This window comes from Ambystoma mexicanum, chromosome 6q, assembly GCF_040938575.1.
Source record: "Ambystoma mexicanum isolate Mex_15411 chromosome 6q, UKY_AmexF1_1, whole genome shotgun sequence".
NCBI classification, from domain to species: domain Eukaryota; kingdom Metazoa; phylum Chordata; class Amphibia; order Caudata; family Ambystomatidae; genus Ambystoma; species Ambystoma mexicanum.
This window is the reverse complement of record NC_090937.1, coordinates 1,632,426,754-1,632,434,991: the sequence shown is the minus strand read 5'-3', so window position 1 is coordinate 1,632,434,991 and position 8,238 is coordinate 1,632,426,754. Positions and strand designations below refer to the sequence as shown.

The window sequence follows — 8,238 nt, the reverse complement described above, 5'->3', positions numbered from 1 at the left end:
CCTGCAACCACGCACTCCCATCCCATGGCCTTTTGCAGACAGGCCTCATTTCTCTAGCTCACACCCTAACTGCCAACACCCCTTCCCCTTCTCTCTCTGTCTCTCTCTCTCTGTCTCTCTCTCTCATTCTCTCCCTCTCGCAAATAGATACTTTACTTCCCAGGTGCAACAAAACAAGCCTTCTCGAGCTGACAGATATGGGAAGGAAGGAAGGAAGGGCCAGTTTGGAAACTCAACTCAATTACCATAAATCCCCTGCTAAGGGTTATGGGAGGGGGGAATGAAGGAACTTTGCTTCAGGGAAAGGGCTGCTGCTGCTTCAGCATGTGAGGAGCGCAGCCACACGTTTCACCTTCCTCAGTATGTTGGTTTACAGGATGAGAGAGATCCTGAAACCTCACTCTAATAGGCTGAGGTGCTGTGCTCGGTGGCCTGCTGGGACCTTTGCCCGTCAGGGCAAGGCGAATAGGCCTTTGTCAGGGCTTTGTCGGGGAGGGGCCAGGAGCCCTGCTCGCTTCAATCCCCTCACCGATAGACAGTTGCAGAAACTAGGATGCAAGAACCTTTCCTGGATGGGGTTTTGATTTTCACGAAAAGTGTGTCAGCTTTGCTTTCAGCATGAGTCTGATTTCCAAAAAATGCATTTTGAACAATTTAAAGATTTGATCTGCCTTGGCCGGGAAAGGAACCCGGGTCAACTGCTTGGAAGGCAGCTATGCTCACCACTATACCACCAACGCCTGCCTGTCTGGGCTATCTGATGGAGCGCCCCTTAGAAATAAGAATAAGTCATTGGCTGGGAATGAAAAAAGCTTGCGTTTGACGCAGAAGCAGTTCGCATCATGAGGTCTTGCCGGTCAGCCCAACATTTCCCCGGGACCCCTTAAAAAAGGAGCTTGGTTTTAAGTTTGGTTTGATTGAACAGTACATTTTGTTGGCTGGGCTGGGACCCTCTCCTATTTAGCGCAAGAGTGGAACGAGGCAGCAAGTTCAAGGAATGACATTGCATCCAGGCACTTAAAGCTCTTTGTGCCCTAATGCCATGACACAAAAACATAATTTGAAAAAACTTAGCAGAGGATGGTTTCGATCCATCGACCTCTGGGTTATCCACTGCGCCACTCTGCTGGTTGGAGACAAGAGCTTTTCTGGGCTTTTACAGCCTACAAACCGACAACCATAGACCCAGTTTCGAGTGAAGCGGGCAGTAGGCCTTACAAAGCCAAACAACCTGCAACCACGCACTCCCATCCCATGGCCTTTTGCAGACAGGCCTCATTTCTCTAGCTCACACCCTAACTGCCAACACCCCTTCCCCTTCTCTCTCTGTCTCTCTCTCTCTGTCTCTCTCTTTCATTCTCTCTCTCTCGCAAATAGATACTTTACTTCCCAGGTGCAACAAAACAAGCCTTCTCGAGCTGGCAGATATGGGAAGGAAGGAAGGAAGGGCCAGTTTGGAAACTCAACTCAATTACCATAAATCCCCTGCTAAGGGTTATGGGAGGGAGGAATGAAGGAACTTTGCTTCAGGGAAAGGGCTGCTGCTGCTTCAGCATGTGAGGAGCGCAGCCACACGTTTCACCTTCCTCAGTATGTTGGTTTACAGGATGAGAGAGATCCTGAAACCTCACTCTAATAGGCTGAGGTGCTGTGCTCGGTGGCCTGCTGGGACCTTTGCCCGTCAGGGCAAGGCGAATAGGCCTATGTCAGGCCTTCGTCAGGGCTTTGTCGGGGAGGGGCCAGGAGCCCTGCTCGCTTCAATCCCCTCACCGATAGACAGTTGCAGAAACTAGGATGCAAGAACCTTTCCTGGATGGGGTTTTGATTTTCACGAAAAGTGTGTCAGCTTTGCTTTCAGCATGAGTCTGATTTCCAAAAAATGCATTTTGAACAATTTAAAGATTTGATCTGCATTGGCCGGGAATCGAAACCGGGTCAACTGCTTGGAAGGCAGCTATGCTCACCACTATACCACCAACGCCTGCCTGTCTGGGCTATCTGATGGAGCGTCCCTTAGAAATAAGAATAAGTCATTGGCTGGGAATGAAAAAAGATTGCGTTTGACGCAGAAGCAGTTCGCATCATGAGGTCTTGCCGGTCAGCCCAACATTTCCCCGGGACCCCTTAAAAAAGGAGCTTGGTTTTAAGTTTGGTTTGATTGAACAGTACATTTTGTTGGCTGGGCTGGGACCCTCTCCTATTTAGCGCAAGAGTGGAACGAGGCAGCAAGTTCAAGGAATGACATTGCATCCAGGCACTTACAGCTCTTTGTGCCCTAATGCCATGACACAAAAACATAATTTGAAAAAAGTTAGCAGAAGTTGGTTTCGATCCATCGACCTCTGGGTTATGGGACCAGCACGCTTCCGCTGCGCCACTCTGCTGGTTGGAGAACAAGAGCTTTTCTGGGCTTTTACAGTCTACAAACAGACAACCCTAGACCCAGTTTCGAGTGAAGCGGGCAGTAGGCCTTACAAAGCCAAACAACCTGCAACCACGCACTCCCATCCCATGGCCTTTTGCAGACAGGCCTCATTTCTCTAGCTCACACCCTAACTGCCAACACCCCTTCCCCTTCTCTCTCTGTCTCTCTCTCTATGTCTCTCTCTCTCATTCTCTCTCTCTCGCAAATAGATACTTTACTTCCCAGGTGCAACAAAACAAGCCTTCTCGAGCTGGCAGATATGGGAAGGAAGGAAGGAAGGGCCAGTTTGGAAACTCAACTCAATTACCATAAATCCCCTGCTAAGGGTTATGGGAGTGAGGAATGAAGGAACTTTGCTTCAGGGAAAGGGCTGCTGCTGCTTCAGCATGTGAGGAGCGCAGCCACACGTTTCACCTTCCTCAGTATGTTGGTTTACAGGATGAGAGAGATCCTGAAACCTCACTCTAATAGGCTGAGGTGCTGTGCTCGGTGGCCTGCTGGGACCTTTGCCCGTCAGGGCAAGGCGAATAGGCCTTTGTCAGGCCTTCGTCAGGGCTTTGTCGGGGAGGGGCCAGGAGCCCTGCTCGCTTCAAACCCCTCACCGATAGACAGTTGCAGAAACTAGGATGCAAGAACCTTTCCTGGATGGGGTTTTGATTTTCACGAAAAGTGTGTCAGCTTTGCTTTCAGCATGAGTCTGATTTCCAAAAAATGCATTTTGAACAATTTAAAGATTTGATCTGCGTTGGCCGGGAAAGGAACCCGGGTCAACTGCTTGGAAGGCAGCTATGCTCACCACTATACCACCAACGCCTGCCTGTCTGGGCTATCTGATGGAGCGCCCCTTAGAAATAAGAATAAGTCATTGGCTGGGAATGAAAAAAGCTTGCGTTTGACGCAGAAGCAGTTCGCATCATGAGGTCTTGCCGGTCAGCCCAACATTTCCCCGGGACCCCTTAAAAAAGGAGCTTGGTTTTAAGTTTGGTTTGATTGAACAGTACATTTTGTTGGCTGGGCTGGGACCCTCTCCTATTTAGCGCAAGAGTGGAACGAGGCAGCAAGTTCAAGGAATGACATTGCATCCAGGCACTTACAGCTCTTTGTGCCCTAATGCCATGACACAAAAACATAATTTGAAAAAACTTAGCAGAGGATGGTTTCGATCCATCGACCTCTGGGTTATGGGCCCAGCACGCTTCCACTGCGCCACTCTGCTGGTTGGAGACAAGAGCTTTTCTGGGCTTTTACAGCCTACAAACCGACAACCATAGACCCAGTTTCGAGTGAAGCGGGCAGTAGGCCTTACAAAGCCAAACAACCTGCAACCACGCACTCCCATCCCATGGCCTTTTGCAGACAGGCCTCATTTCTCTAGCTCACACCCTAACTGCCAACACCCCTTCCCCTTCTCTCTCTGTCTCTCTCTCTCTGTCTCTCTCTTTCATTCTCTCTCTCTCGCAAATAGATACTTTACTTCCCAGGTGCAACAAAACAAGCCTTCTCGAGCTGGCAGATATGGGAAGGAAGGAAGGAAGGGCCAGTTTGGAAACTCAACTCAATTACCATAAATCCCCTGCTAAGGGTTATGGGAGGGAGGAATGAAGGAACTTTGCTTCAGGGAAAGGGCTGCTGCTGCTTCAGCATGTGAGGAGCGCAGCCACACGTTTCACCTTCCTCAGTATGTTGGTTTACAGGATGAGAGAGATCCTGTAACCTCACTCTAATAGGCTGAGGTGCTGTGCTCGGTGGCCTGCTGGGACCTTTGCCCGTCAGGGCAAGGCGAATAGGCCTTTGTCAGGCCTTCGTCAGGGCTTTGTCGGGGAGGGGCCAGGAGCCCTGCTCGCTTCAATCCCCTCACCGATAGACAGTTGCAGAAACTAGGATGCAAGAACCTTTCCTGGATGGGGTTTTGATTTTCACGAAAAGTGTGTCAGCTTTGCTTTCAGCATGAGTCTGATTTCCAAAAAATGCATTTTGAACAATTTAAAGATTTGATCTGCATTGGCCGGGAATCGGAACCGGGTCAACTGCTTGGAAGGCAGCTATGCTCACCACTATACCACCAACGCCTGCCTGTCTGGGCTATCTGATGGAGCGCCCCTTAGAAATAAGAATAAGTCATTGGCTGGGAATGAAAAAAGCTTGCGTTTGACGCAGAAGCAGTTCGCATCATGAGGTCTTGCCGGTCAGCCCAACATTTCCCCGGGACCCCTTAAAAAAGGAGCTTGGTTTTAAGTTTGGTTTGATTGAACAGTACATTTTGTTGGCTGGGCTGGGAACCTCTCCTATTTAGCGCAAGAGTGGAACGAGGCAGCAAGTTCAAGGAATGACATTGCATCCAGGCACTTACAGCTCTTTGTGCCCTAATGCCATGACACAAAAACATAATTTGAAAAAACTTAGCAGAGGATGGTTTCGATCCATCGACCTCTGGGTTATGGGCCCAGCACGCTTCCGCTGCACCACTCTGCTGGTTGGAGAACAAGAGCTTTTCTGGGCTTTTACAGCCTACAAACCGACAACCCTAGACCCAGTTTCGAGTGAAGCGGGCAGTAGGCCTTACAAAGCCAAACAACCTGCAACCACGCACTCCCATCCCATGGCCTTTTGCAGACAGGCCTCATTTCTCTAGCTCACACCCTAACTGCCAACACCCCTTCCCCTTCTCTCTCTGTCTCTCTCTCTCTGTCTCTCTCTCTCATTCTCTCTCTCTCGCAAATAGATACTTTACTTCCCAGGTGCAACAAAATAAGCCTTCTCGAGCTGGCAGATATGGGAAGGAAGGAAGGAAGGGACAGTTTGGAAACTCAACTCAATTACCATAAATCCCCTGCTAAGGGTTATGGGAGGGAGGAATGAAGGAACTTTGCTTCAGGGAAAGGGCTGCTGCTGCTTCAGCATGTGAGGAGCGCAGCCACACGTTTCACCTTCCTCAGTGTGTTGGTTTACAGGATGAGAGAGATCCTGAAACCTCACTCTAATAGGCTGAGGTGCTGTGCTCGGTGGCCTGCTGGGACCTTTGCCCGTCAGGGCAAGGCGAATAGGCCTTTGTCAGGCCTTCGTCAGGGCTTTGTCGGGGAGGGGCCAGGAGCCCTGCTCGCTTCAATCCCCTCACCGATAGACAGTTGCAGAAACTAGGATGCAAGAACCTTTCCTGGATGGGGTTTTGATTTTCGCGAAAAGCGTGTCAGCTTTGCTTTCAGCATGAGTCTGATTTCCAAAAAATGCATTTTGAACAATTTAAAGATTTGATCTGCGTTGGCCGGGAATCGAACCCGGGTCAACTGCTTGGAAGGCAGCTATGCTCACCACTATACCACCAACGCCTGCCTGTCTGGGCTATCTGATGGAGCGCCCCTTAGAAATAAGAATAAGTCATTGGCTGGGAATGAAAAAAGCTTGCGTTTGACGCAGAAGCAGTTCGCATCATGAGGTCTTGCCGGTCAGCCCAACATTTCCCCGGGACCCCTTAAAAAAGGAGCTTGGTTTTAAGTTTGGTTTGATTGAACAGTACATTTTGTTGGCTGGGCTGGGACCCTCTCTTATTTAGCGCAAGAGTGGAACGAGGCAGCAAGTTCAAGGAATGACATTGCATCCAGGCACTTACAGCTCTTTGTGCCCTAATGCCATGACACAAAAACATAATTTGAAAAAAGTTAGCAGAGGATGGTTTCGATCCATCGACCTCTGGGTTATGGGCCCAGCACGCTTCCGCTGCGCCACTCTGCTGGTTGGAGTACAAGAGCTTTTCTGGGCTTTTACAGCCTACAAACCGACAACCATAGACCCAGTTTCGAGTGAAGCGGGCAGTAGGCCTTACAAAGCCAAACAACCTGCAACCACGCACTCCCATCCCATGGCCTTTTGCAGACAGGCCTCATTTCTCTAGCTCACACCCTAACTGCCAACACCCCTTCCCCTTCTCTCTCTGTCTCCCTCTCTCTGTCTCTCTCTCTCATTCTCTCTCTCTCGCAAATAGATACTTTACTTCCCAGGTGCAACAAAACAAGCCTTCTCGAGCTGGCAGATATGGGAAGGAAGGAAGGAAGGGCCAGTTTGGAAACTCAACTCAATTACCATAAATCCCCTGCTAAGGGTTATGGGAGGGAGGAATGAAGGAACTTTGCTTCAGGGAAAGGGCTGCTGCTGCTTCAGCATGTGAGGAGCGCAGCCACACGTTTCACCTTCCTCAGTATGTTGGTTTACAGGATGAGAGAGATCCTGAAACCTCATTCTAATAGGCTGAGGTGCTGTGCTCGGTGGCCTGCTGGGACCTTTGCCCGTCAGGGCAAGGCGAATAGGCCTTTGTCAGGCCTTCGTCAGGGCTTTGTCGGGGAAGGGCCAGGAGCCCTGCTTGCTTCAATCCCCTCACCGATAGACAGTTGCAGAAACTAGGATGCAAGAACCTTTCCTGGATGGGGTTTTGATTTTCACGAAAAGTGTGTCAGCTTTGCTTTCAGCATGAGTCTGATTTCCAAAAAATGCATTTTGAACAATTTAAAGATTGCGTTGGCCGGGAATCGAACCCGGGTCAACTGCTTGGAAGGCAGCTATGCTCACCACTATACCACCAACGCCTGCCTGTCTGGGCTATCTGATGGAGCGCCCCTTAGAAATAAGAATAAGTCATTGGCTGGGAATGAAAAAAGCTTGCGTTTGACGCAGAAGCAGTTCGCATCATGAGGTCTTGCCGGTCAGCCCAACATTTCCCCGGGACCCCTTAAAAAAGGAGCTCGGTTTAAGTTTGGTTTGATTGAACAGTTCATTTTATTGGCTGGGCTGGGACCCTCTCCTATTTAGCGCAAGAGTGGAACGAGGCAGCAAGTTCAAGGAATGACATTGCATCCAGGCACTTACAGCTCTTTGTGCCCTAATGCCATGACACAAAAACATAATTTGAAAAAACTTAGCAGAGGATGGTTACGATCCATCGACCTCTGGGTTATGGGCCCAGCACGCTTCCGCTGCACCACTCTGCTGGTTGGAGAACAAGAGCTTTTCTGGGCTTTTACAGCCTACAAACCGACAACCCTAGACCCAGTTTCGAGTGAAGCGGGCAGTAGGCCTTACAAAGCCAAACAACCTGCAACCACGCACTCCCATCCCATGGCCTTTTGCAGACAGGCCTCATTTCTCTAGCTCACACCCTAACTGCCAACACCCCTTCCCCTTCTCTCTCTGTCTCTCTCTCTCTGTCTCTCTCTCTCATTCTCTCTCTCTCGCAAATAGATACTTTACTTCCCAGGTGCAACAAAACAAGCCTTCTCGAGCTGGCAGATATGGGAAGGAAGGAAGGAAGGGCCAGTTTGGAAACTCAACTCAATTACCATAAATCCCCTGCTAAGGGTTATGGGAGGGAGGAATGAAGGAACTTTGCTTCAGGGAAAGGGCTGCTGCTGCTTCAGCATGTGAGGAGCACAGCCACACGTTTCACCTTCCTCAGTATGTTGCTTTACAGGATGAGAGAGATCCTGAAACCTCACTCTAATAGGCTGAGGTGCTGTGCTCGGTGGCCTGCTGGGACCTTTGCCCGTCAGGGCAAGGCGAATAGGCCTTTGTCAGGCCTTTGTCGGGGAGGGGCCAGGAGCCCTGCTCGCTTCAATCCCCTCACCGATAGACAGTTGCAGAAACTAGGATGCAAGAACCTTTCCTGGATGGGGTTTTGATTTTCACGAAAAGTGTGTCAGCTTTGCTTTCAGCATGAGTCTGATTTCCAAAAAATGCATTTTGAACAATTTAAAGATTTGATCTGCGTTTGCTCACCACTATACCACCAACGCCTGCCTGTCTGGGCTATCTGATGGAGCGCCCCT

General features: G+C 49.9%; 4 non-coding genes across 4 annotated transcripts; all 4 read right to left on the bottom strand.

Annotated features, from left to right (window-relative positions):
• Window positions 1-3,569: 3,569 nt before the first annotated feature.
• On the bottom strand, window positions 3,570-3,641 carry TRNAM-CAU (transfer RNA methionine (anticodon CAU)). The gene has a single exon. It is a non-coding gene; the product is annotated as a tRNA-Met (tRNA).
• Window positions 3,642-5,679: 2,038 nt separating this feature from the next.
• Window positions 5,680-5,751, bottom strand: TRNAG-UCC (transfer RNA glycine (anticodon UCC)). Its single transcript has one exon. It is a non-coding gene; the product is annotated as a tRNA-Gly (tRNA).
• A 331-nt stretch (window positions 5,752-6,082) lies between these two features.
• TRNAM-CAU (transfer RNA methionine (anticodon CAU)) lies at window positions 6,083-6,154 on the bottom strand. Its single transcript has one exon. It is a non-coding gene; the product is annotated as a tRNA-Met (tRNA).
• A 776-nt stretch (window positions 6,155-6,930) lies between these two features.
• On the bottom strand, window positions 6,931-7,002 carry TRNAG-UCC (transfer RNA glycine (anticodon UCC)). The gene has a single exon. It is a non-coding gene; the product is annotated as a tRNA-Gly (tRNA).
• Between the last annotated feature and the right edge of the window lie 1,236 nt (window positions 7,003-8,238).